This window comes from Phodopus roborovskii, unplaced genomic scaffold (genome assembly GCF_943737965.1).
Source record: "Phodopus roborovskii unplaced genomic scaffold, PHOROB, whole genome shotgun sequence".
Taxonomy (NCBI): domain Eukaryota; kingdom Metazoa; phylum Chordata; class Mammalia; order Rodentia; family Cricetidae; genus Phodopus; species Phodopus roborovskii.
This window is the reverse complement of record NW_026125191.1, coordinates 51201-61930: the sequence shown is the minus strand read 5'-3', so window position 1 is coordinate 61930 and position 10730 is coordinate 51201. Positions and strand designations below refer to the sequence as shown.

Below are 10730 nucleotides of genomic sequence, written 5' to 3'. Positions count from 1 at the left end.
TACTGCCAGATTTAAACTAATGTTGTTAAATTGGACCTAAAAACGTTCATTGTTGAGGCCATCTGTATTGCCAAATTGTGTGATTGGAAGTGGAAAGTTCAATATTTACTACCTTTTTGATAATTTTTTCTACTCATGTACACTGTACTTATGTCATTTATACCCACTCTATCCCCTCCTACTCCTCTCTTCTCAAATTCATGACATTATCTATAATAATTGTTACACACACACACACACACACACACACACACACACACACACACACACACAAACCATTGAGTCCAGTCCCGTTGGTGCTACCTAAATGCACATGTGTTTAATGTTGGTCACCTAGGGTTGAGAAACCTCTGAGAGGACTCATCCATAGAAATAAAGGAGTCTTCCACCCTCAACAATTATTGACTGCCTGTAACTATTCATTTAGGATTGGAGCCTTTCCAAATTTTCCTCATCTATGATGACATGGTGAATGATATGGTCTTGTTTGGCAACCATACTGTTGCGAGTTCATGGCACATCATCCCACCATGTCTAGAAGACACTCTCTTCCTGCAATCGTTCTGGTGCTCCGGTTCTTACAATCTTCCTGCTCTATCTTCTGTGATGTTCTCTGGGTTTTAGGGGCAGGGGTTTGCTATAGATGTCCCAAATAGGTCTCTGCATTTTGACCATGTGTAGATTTCTGTAATAGCCTGTGTTTGCTGCAAAACGAAGTTCTTTGATGAGGCTTGGGAGCTGCACTTATCTACGGGCATAAGGACAAGTACTTAGAACATAGCTGGAAACTATGTATTCAGCAAAATGGAGGTAGTAGGTTCTGCTTTAGGACCAATGATTTCTGCAGTCATGGTTTATAGTACCAGATATGAGTTCCCTCTTATTGAGTGGGTCTTAAGTCTAATTTGGCAGCTATTAGTTACCCCCAAGTTCTAAGTGTCAGTGTCACACCTTTGGGTGTATCTTGCAAGTGTACTAGTTGTTGTTCATGGGTTTTACAGTTGTGTAGGAGGACTGTTAGTAGTTTGTCTCCCTTGACTGCTTTTATTACCCATGCTGATACTTTGAGAGTTAGTCCCCAGGGAGGCTTCTAGATTAATACCAACCTGTCTTCAAGTTTGTATTTGAAGTGTGTGGTGTTTTCAGGAATAGAGTCATAGCTGCAAGTTATTGGAGGTAACCAAGGGCAATGGCAATAGCCTATATTGTTTTGTGAGGGGTATTTTGACCCCTCTTGACCAACAATACAATAGGAGGTCTCTGTTGAGTGCCACTAAGGTTTTTGTTTTTCTATGGGTCCTAGGAGAAGCATTGTCACCCCATGTGGCATAGTTCCATTTAAACTATATATATATATATATATATATATATATATATATATATGCACATGCATTTTAAAGTAAACGTCTAAAGTAATTGTTTTCCCTATGGATTTAAAAAAAATGTCCATAGAGTTGTGTATATCACCTTACTTCCCTGCCTTTTATACTACCCTTTGGTGGTTTGAATGACAACGGCCCCATAGACTCAGGGAGTGGCACTATTAGTAGGTGTGGCCTTATTGGAGTAGGTGTGGCCTTCTTGGAAGAATTGTGTCACTGGGGTCAACCATATTCATCTTTTCAACCAATTAGCTATTAGATTTATTGATTTGTGATTTCTTTGTTTCTTTTTCATTAATTTTTACCCTTGTTTTATTATTTCTTCCTGTTGACTAGATTTGAGTTTTGTTTTTTCTTATGTTTTTTTAAAATTCGAGGTGCATCATTACATTGTTTATTTGTGCTCATTCTTATTTTTTTTAAAATTAGGCATGTAGAGCTATAGCCACCCTTTTTAGGACTACTTTTGATGCATCTCAGAGAGTTTTAGTTCTGTTTTCATTTTCATTTCCAGGAAATTTTGGTTTATTCTTTGAACTGCTATTGATTTTAAGTTTTATTTTTTGTGATCAGATAGGATATATGGAATTATTTCAATATTTCCATATTTGTTGAGGTTTGTTTTATATCTCAATATATGGTCTATTTTAAAGAAACTTTTATGGGTTGCTGAGAATGTATTTTCTTTGGTGTTTAATATTCTGAGCCTATCTGTTAGGTCCATTTGACATATGTCTAATTCTGTTGCTTCTCTGTTTATTTTTTGTTTAGACAAACCATCAATTTGAGGAAGGGGGTACTTTCCACCTATTATTATTGATTTGGGGTTAGACTGTGGTTTGAAGGCCAGCAGCAGGCTTTTTATGAAATTGGCTGCTCCAGATTCTTGTGAGTATATGTTTAGGGTTCTAATGTCTTCTTGGTTAATTCTTCCCTTGATCAATAAGAATGAAGGGCTCTTCTTTATTTCTTCTGGTCATTTTGGTTTGAAGTCTATTTTGTCAGATTTTAAGACAGTGATATCATTTGTTTCCTTGTACAATTTACTTGAAATCATTTTCCCGTTCTTTCACCTTTCAAATCTTGAATTGTCTTTATGATTTCATTGGGCTATTTGCTTATGCCCTTAAACTTCAGTCTGGGATTTATTCTTGTCCTTTTTAATATTATTCAGGTATTTGTTCATGCCCTCCCCCCCACAAACTCACTGAATTCTTTGATCATTATGTAATGTTCTTTTAGATTCTGTATCCTGAAATTCTCACCAGGGAACATTTCTATAGGACTAGAGGTCTTTGGGGGAGACAAATTATTTTGGCTTTTCATATTGTTTGTGTTTTTGTGAAGAAACTTGGGTGTGTGGATTTATTTAATTGGGAATGTGTCTGATATGTGATTCTATCCTACCTTTGTTGAATGGACACTTGCTTCTATTTTTTGCTGTTGTCCAGTTTTGTTGTTTTGAGTTCATAGAGGAGGTGTCTGTATGTCTGTCCTTCAAGTACTCAGTTATTTTTTTTAAAAAAAGATTTATTTGTTATCTTTTCAGTGTTCTGCCTGCATGTTCATGCCTGCACATCAGAAGAGGGCACCAGATCTCATTATAGATGGTTGTGAGCACCACATGGGTGCTGGGAATTGAATTCAGGTCCTCTGGAAGAGCAGCCAGTGCTCTTAACCTCTGAGCCTTCTCTGCAGCCCTTCAATGTTAATTTTTGATTGGAAAGACTGAAAGACCCCCAAGAGACCCCAAGAGTTTGGGGCATATCAGGGGGAAGGCCCTTGCCCCCAAGAGCCGAGACCAGACCACTGGATGCAAGTGCAAGAGGTTATTTATTCCTTACACAGGTACCTGTGGACGCTTCAGTCTTTCATGGGACTGAGCGTGCCAAGGTTAAAACTCAGGCAGTTTATATAGGGTTTGGGTGGCAAGAAGCAGGCTTACAGAAGCAGAAGCATGGTTACAGGGATTTCATTGGTCCATTCAATTAAGGCAATTGGGGTTAACCAAGGACAGAGTTGCTTATTCGGGTTGGGCACAAAGAATACAAAGAATTCAGTTATGACTATCTCAGCACTCTGGTGGTCTTGATAGAGTGCTCCCAGGACCTTCTGTTCCCAGATATCATCCTGCTGACCTTGCTTTGGTCCAAGCTGCAGACCACAGATATCTGGTTGACGTTGGATGAGAGCAGCAACTGGTTCCCTCCAGTATTTTTCCCATAACTTGACCTTGGCAAATTGACAAGAGCAGTTCAAACAGGCAATAAGCATAGTGGGGGTCTTTCAAGACTTTGATGATTCCAATGAATCAGTAACCAAGAAAGTGTACAAATGTAGCTCTTGGTTGGGCCTGGGTATGGAGGGGCAGTGCAGGGTGAGGGTGCACCTCCCTGCTGGGCCTGTGTGTGGAGGGGCTCTCCACTTCTCAGCTTTCATCCTCATTTTAGGAGAGAATATTGTCACACATTCTCGGACTACAAAGCTGTTACTCAGAAGCAGAAACAGAAATTTCCCCATTATAAGCTTTCTTTTCTTATCCCAAAAGATTGGAAAATAGTAATTTTTAGCCAGGACAAGTATCCATGTGAGGCATTGCTTTCTAGTTTTTGTGTGGTTGCCAGAAAAGAACCTGTAATGGTACAGTGTTAGCTCATAGGCTGATCAGGCCTGGAGGCTAACTTCTGTTTCTGCTGGGGATGGAGGGGCCTTTGTGCAAACGGTCCACGTGTGTAGTCCATGTGCTGTGCATTTGTACAGACCATTCCCTTGCTGTGCCTTCCTTGCCTTTTCTAGAGATTTCTTGTTCCTTTGTGTGTTGTGAGTTGCTTTTACCTCTGGTCTCATCTCTTTTGGCCATGCTTTCTACATGAGCTCAGTGATGGGGATCTATCTTAGGGTGTCTATTGCTGTGAAGAGACACCATGACCATGGCAACTCTTATAAAGGAAACATCTTTAATTGGGGTGGCTTACATTTTCAGAGGTCTAGTCCACTGTCATCATGGAGCAACATGGTGCTGGAGGAGTAGCAAGTGGTTTGTCTTATTAGGAATGGCTTGAGCACATATTAGACCTCAAAACCTGTCTTTATAGTGATACACTTCCTCCAACAAGACCACACCTACTCCAACAAGACCACTCCCTTTTGGGGCTGTTTTCTTTCAAACTACCACAAGATCCTATGTTATCACCGTCACAGAATGCTTAGGTCTGAGGGTATATGACACAGGGCTGGCTGGCTGGCTGGCTGGAGCACAGGTCAGTCTAAGCATTTGCAAGTGGATGCTGACAGTACATCCTGTTACTAGAGTGGCTGTTGGAAATGTGAGAGTTAATCATAGTCTTTCTTCCTAGTCCAGAGGCTGCATACTCTTGTTAAGATGAACTAGAGACAACTGATCTGAAATGAAGTTCCTCATCCCCAAGGACTTTGTTGTTTTGTCTGGTTTTGGTCTGATACTTTTTTGGTTATTATATGCGATTCTTAAATTATTGAAATATATGTCAGTAGGTAATGTAACCATGAGAACATTAGTTCTGGGTTTTGTTTGTTTTCTTTTGGAGACAGGATCTCTCTGTTATGTAGCTCTGGTTGTCCTCAAACTCAGAGGTACCTGCCTCTGCCTCTCAATGTTGGTATAAAAGGTATTTGCCACTGTGTTTGGCTTAATTCTGTATTTTCTTTTCAGACAGGTCTGTGAATTTACACTCACTGTTATTCGATCTGCTCTTGAAAAATGCAGACTAATTTTTTTTTATATTTGTCTAATTGAAACATAAAAGTGATTATGAGCAAATTTGACTCATTTTTTTTTTTTTAAAGAGCACTCAGTTATCTCAGGTTTATTGAATATGTCATCTCTTTAATTCTTGGAGCATATTTCCCCTAACTGTCCAGAATCTTTTCTTGAAAGAGTTCTGGAATGGTACAGACTAAAAAATAAGAGTGGAATCAATTAATGAACTTTGAGCAAAAGAGAAGAGAGGAAGCAAGCTGTGTAAAGCAGCTACTTTACAACCATCTGGTCAGGAGAGGGGGGTGTAGCAAAATGGCAGAACACTCATTTCACATGTGCAAGGCTCTGAATTAGCTCCCCCAGAACCACAAGACAGAACAAAACAAAGAATATTAAAAAATCTGCAAAAAGTGTATGGCTAGTATTTAACCTTTCCCCAAGGAGCGGCACTTAGCATCCCATGTTGCTGCTGCTTTGTGAGCAGCCAACTGTTAGGAGCTTGATCACCATTGAGAGAGTCAAAGCCCAGCCTACCCAAGCCGCAGTCACCCTGCCCAGGTGCTCAGGCAGCCTGTATAAGTATGCGGGAAGGCACTTCCTCCCTGAGCCAATCCTGCCTCTATGCCCAGAGACTGCTGACGAAGAGACACCTGACCCAGACACACCAATGAGGAAAGGACAATGCAGCAGAGTCAGCCGCCTGAGCCAATGGGATCTTGGGAGGGGGTATAAAGGCAGGCCTGACTTTCTTAAATGAGTCTGCTGCACGCTCTGCTGCTCACTGACTCCCTGTGCCTGAGTCATTGGCGCTGTGTTTTCTTGGGAGAGGGGTGTCCCAGAAGGGTAACCCGCAAGACCTGCTGCACACATCTGCTGCCTAAACAAGGGGTTCATGGACCTGGTGCTGGCATGAGCTTCGACCCCGCTTGAATCAGGGGATATTCTTTTTTCCATCATGCGGCTGTGTTTCGGGCCCAGATCTTTGCCTTTTGTTGCTGGCGTGCTTCAGCGGATCCTCGATACGCTTTTGCTTTCTCTGTCAGCACCCTTTTGGACTCCTCTTCACACTCGAGGCGTGTTTCGATGCCCCCTCTTCAGAGACTTGTTCGGTGAGTTGGCCCCTGCGTGTTTCATGTCCTTGGTCCTCGTGAAGGTGAGCAGGGGGACCCTCCTTCTTTTCTGTCATTTCCTTTGTGCCAGTCAGGTACTCCTGGTGCAGTAGGTAGAAACATCTACTCTACTCAGGTCTGACACACTGTTTTTGCTTGAGTCCGCCTTTTTGTTTGAGTCTGTTTTAGACTATGTTATTGTCTATGTCTCCTGCAATTAAGAGAATGGGGAACAGGTGTTGGTGGTGCACGCCTTTAGTCCCAGCACTCGGGAGGCAGAGGCAAGTGGATCTCTGTGAGTTGGAGGCCAGCCTGGTCTACAGAGCGAGTTCCAGGACAGGCTCCAAAGCTACAGAGAAACCCTGTCTCAAAAACAAAACAAAAATCAAAAGAAAGAGAGAAGGGGAACTTATTCTCCCACTGTAAGGAGCTTCAGGTGAGGGCATTAAAATCACTATTGGTCACCAGGTGCCTTAAGATTAAGACTGCTTATTTGGAGGATTTGTGGTATGAGGCGTGGTGTTGGCTCCCTGGATTTCTCTCGAAAGTATGTGAGAGCCTGACCTCTGGATGTGTGTGCTCTTTCTTGCCTGAAAGCATGAGGTTGACTCAGGCGTAATCCTCTCTTTCCTTTGTCCCCATTCGACTACAGCCCCAGGGTCAAGCCATTGTTGAAAGACACCCTTCCACCTACTCACACTCCAGGATAATGGACCAAAGCCTTGATGGTTAATGGTACACAAATTGCTAATGTGACACGGGGCCTCACCTGGGGACTGTGTTTGAGCCCCGTTTTCCTATGCTTAGATTGGGGGTGTTGTCTTATTACTAATCATTCTCTTTAAGTATTTCCTACAGTATATTTCCACACTCCAGCCTCTCATAGCACTTCAAAGCCCAGAACCTGGCCCTCCTTGGAGGTTTCTTAGGCTTGCCTCACAGAAACTCCTGAAGCATAAATTTGACAGGTGTTCCTCCCACCTGGTCGTGCTTCCCAGAGACGTCATCCTTTGAGGGCTGGTAGTCAATGATGGGTAAGGACCTGTGAGGCAGGCCAACCTAAGACAGGCACGATCTATTATTCTGGATGCTCTCTGAGGTGGGGACAAGGAGCCTAGAACTTCCTTAGACTCCTGTTAAGCCACACTTAAAAAAAAAAAAGGTGGATATGTAGGAGAAACTGCCAAACAGCCTACCCAAGATGCAATTGCTCTGTCCAGGTGCCCAGGCCAGCTATGAGCATGCAAGCAGGCACTTCCTCCCGGAGCCAAGCCTGCCTCTATGCCCAGAGACTGCTGAGGAAGAGACACCTGACCCAGACACACCAACGAGGAAAGGACAACGCAGCCGCCTGAGCCAATGGGATCTTGGGAGGGGGTATAAAGGCAGGCCTGACTTCCTTAATAAAGGAGTCTGCTGCACGCTCTGCTGCTCACTGACTCCCTGTGCCTGTGTAGTTGGTGTTGTGCCTTCCCCTCTCCTCCCCTGAGGGTTGTCCAAGCAGGGTCACCTGCAACACAAAACAAAGAATATTAAAAATCTGCAAAAAGTGTCTGGCTCGTATTTAACCTTTCCCCAAATAGTGGCACTTGGCATCACATATTTCTGCTGCTTTGTGAGCAGCCAACTGTTAGGAGCTTCATCACCACTGAGAGAGTCAAGGCACAGTTTCCCTCAACCAGATTGGCTAGGCATGGATGATTACGGGTGTGGAAGAGGTGTGAATGTGGTTTACAATGAAAGCTAAAATCCACAGACATAAGAAACCTAAGTTATACTCATTTTTATTCTCACATTAGCCAAAGAACATTTTTTTATAATTATTTGATAAGTCATTTTTCAAAACATTTTATTCACAGAGCAAGGGAAAAGTTTGGCCAAATCCTGGCAGTAGCCACATTTTGTGGGGCCTTTGAAATACTGTGAAGTATTTGAGTTAGCTGCCAGTTGTAGACAGAAGTTTGTTTCGCCTGGGCTGCAGCTGTTTAGTCCCAAATAAACACACAGGCTTTTATTAATTATAAACTGTTTGGCTGATGGCTCAGGCTTCTTATTGGCTAGTTCTCTCTTAATTATTAACCGATGTCTGTGTATCTCCACATAGTTTTGGCTTAGTGGTGATGCCCCTTCTCAGCAACTACAAGGCATCTCTCTCATGAATCATTCTCTTTGTTCCTCTTCCCTGAATTCTCCTAGCCTGGTAGCCCCTGCCTGGCTACATCCTGCCTGTCGACTGGCCAAAAAGCTTTATTCATGAACCAATAAGAGAAACATATATTCATCACACACAGAAAGACATTCCCCATCAGCCAGTATTTTAAAATGAGACTTCATGTTACCTAGTTCACTTTATGTATTTAGGTGATAGGTCTGGTCCTGATGGATTGATTACTTTTGGTAGTTATGGGAGAGCTGTACTAAAAGTGACATTAGCTATTATTAGGAATCATATTTAGTTCCAAATTTTTAATCGTCAACATTGTTAATAATGCCACAGCATTTCTGAATGTTCCTTAGGAAGTATGTATAAATAGGTTTATTGTAGTTGGGTTTCTTTATTCTTATCATGCTTTGAATTTCACTTCAAAATGTTCTTTCCATATGGCCAGTCTGCTCATGTAAGCAAGGTGATGGCAATGGAGTCAACCAGACGGGCCCTTGGCCTGCCTGACTCTGAGGGGCTTTTGGCAGTACTTGTGAAGCCTAATTTTCCTTTACTATTTTTAAATCAAACATAAGTTTGAACAAATGAGTTTTGTACATCAATTCACTATTTACTTGTACATAATGTCATTTTAAAAGGAATTTTAGTTCAATTATTTTAAAATATCTTTAGTTTTTATTTAAGGTTTTGGGTTTTGTTCCAGTGTATGATGGCATTGTAAAGCTTAGAAAAACCTTTTAAAATTTGAATTGGTCTCTCATTGAACAGACATTCATACACAGTATAGAAAAGGAAAAGTTCAATGTATTTGATGAGAAGTCACCCCTAGCAATTGTTCATTTAGATCCCTCTCAATCTTGTGTTCCTTTAGAGCTTTCATTCAGTTCATTTCTCAGAGAAGATACTTTTAAATACATTTGTTTTCAAAGAACCAGCTGCGAACTCAGCACCTTGTCGAAAGTCCAGGATGGATGAAACACAATTCTTGCTCCTTAAGAGTTTGCATCTTAGGACTGATGAGATTGCTCTGGGCAAAGTGCTTGTTGTGCAAGCCTTGTGGCCGAGGTTTGATCTCAGGGGCCCACATAAAGGTGGAAGAGAGACCCACTTCACACAGTTGCTCGATCACTACCCTATGCATGCAGTAGCATGCATGCTCCTTCCCTGTCACGTGTTCATGCCCAAGCATACAAAACTAAAGATAAAATAGGACTTTATAATCTAGTTAGGATTAAGGGTCCACTATGTGAAACAGCTCCGGAAGTACTAAAATTAAGTACTAGGTCAGGTGAATAGACACCCCTCATGACCCTGAAGAGTCAACAGGTTGAATGAGAAGGCTATAGACTACCTCTCATGACCCCTGCAGAGTCAACAGGTTGAACAAGAAGGCTATTTTTACACTTGGCCCTTGACTTTGGTTTTAGTGGGTATTGTAGGTGAGTCAGAGGGAAGGATTTTTTTGCAGTAGGTAACTGAGCTGAGTGTTTACTTCACAGGGTGGAATGTGATGGGAGGTATTAGTTTAGCAGGGAAGAGCAGACATGGCTGTCAGATGAGGAGCAATAGAGAATCTTGTTTTTGTTTCATTTTATTTCATTTCAGAATTAGCATAAGTACCTAAAGTGATGGTGCATGCCTTTAATCTCAGCACTGGGAGGCAAAGGTAGTTGTATCTCTGAGTTTGAGGTCAACAGCCAGGATTACACAGAGAAAGCCCCCCCTATATATATTAACATAAGAGATACTAATTAAGGTATCTTCACTTATGCATATCATGTACTTTGTTAACCCCCCTTTACCTCTCACTTCCCCCTCCCCACTGGCTCTCATGCTGTTTCCAAATACTTGCACTTTTATGTTCATAAAATAGCACTTTCAACTTCCTCTGATAGGTAAGAACAAGCCTTTGCTGGCAAGAAACCTGCTAATGGCAGAACTTAAACTGTCTATTTTTCCTCCCAGGCATTGGGACATGTAGTGTTAGAATACATAATTAATGGAGGTAAGATTAGTTAATGTTTCAGGCATGTTATCAGCTGAAGATAGGCAAATATAAAATTGTAGGGAAATGAATGTATCTAGGGAATTTTGTGAGGAAAGCTGACCAAATCTGAAGGTAAGTAGATAGAAGTAAGGGAAGAGGAAAAGAAATAGCTCACATTAAAGGCACCAAAAGACTTTAGCAAGAAATGGAAGCCCAGCTTGGGCATCAGCTTATGGAGGAAAGAGTTGTATGTTTAGTTTTAGAAGGGATTTCTGCTTTTTCATGGGCCCTTCTTTCCTCGATTTTAATTTTGTTTTATTTTAGACAGATTTATAGTCATTTTTTAAAT

At 41.7% G+C, this 10730-nt stretch overlaps 1 pseudogene; it reads left to right on the top strand.

The window, feature by feature from the left end:
• The first annotated feature begins 6076 nt into the window (after positions 1-6076).
• Positions 6077-10730, top strand: part of LOC127226752 (septin-7-like) — a 48878-nt pseudogene continuing 44224 nt past the window's right edge.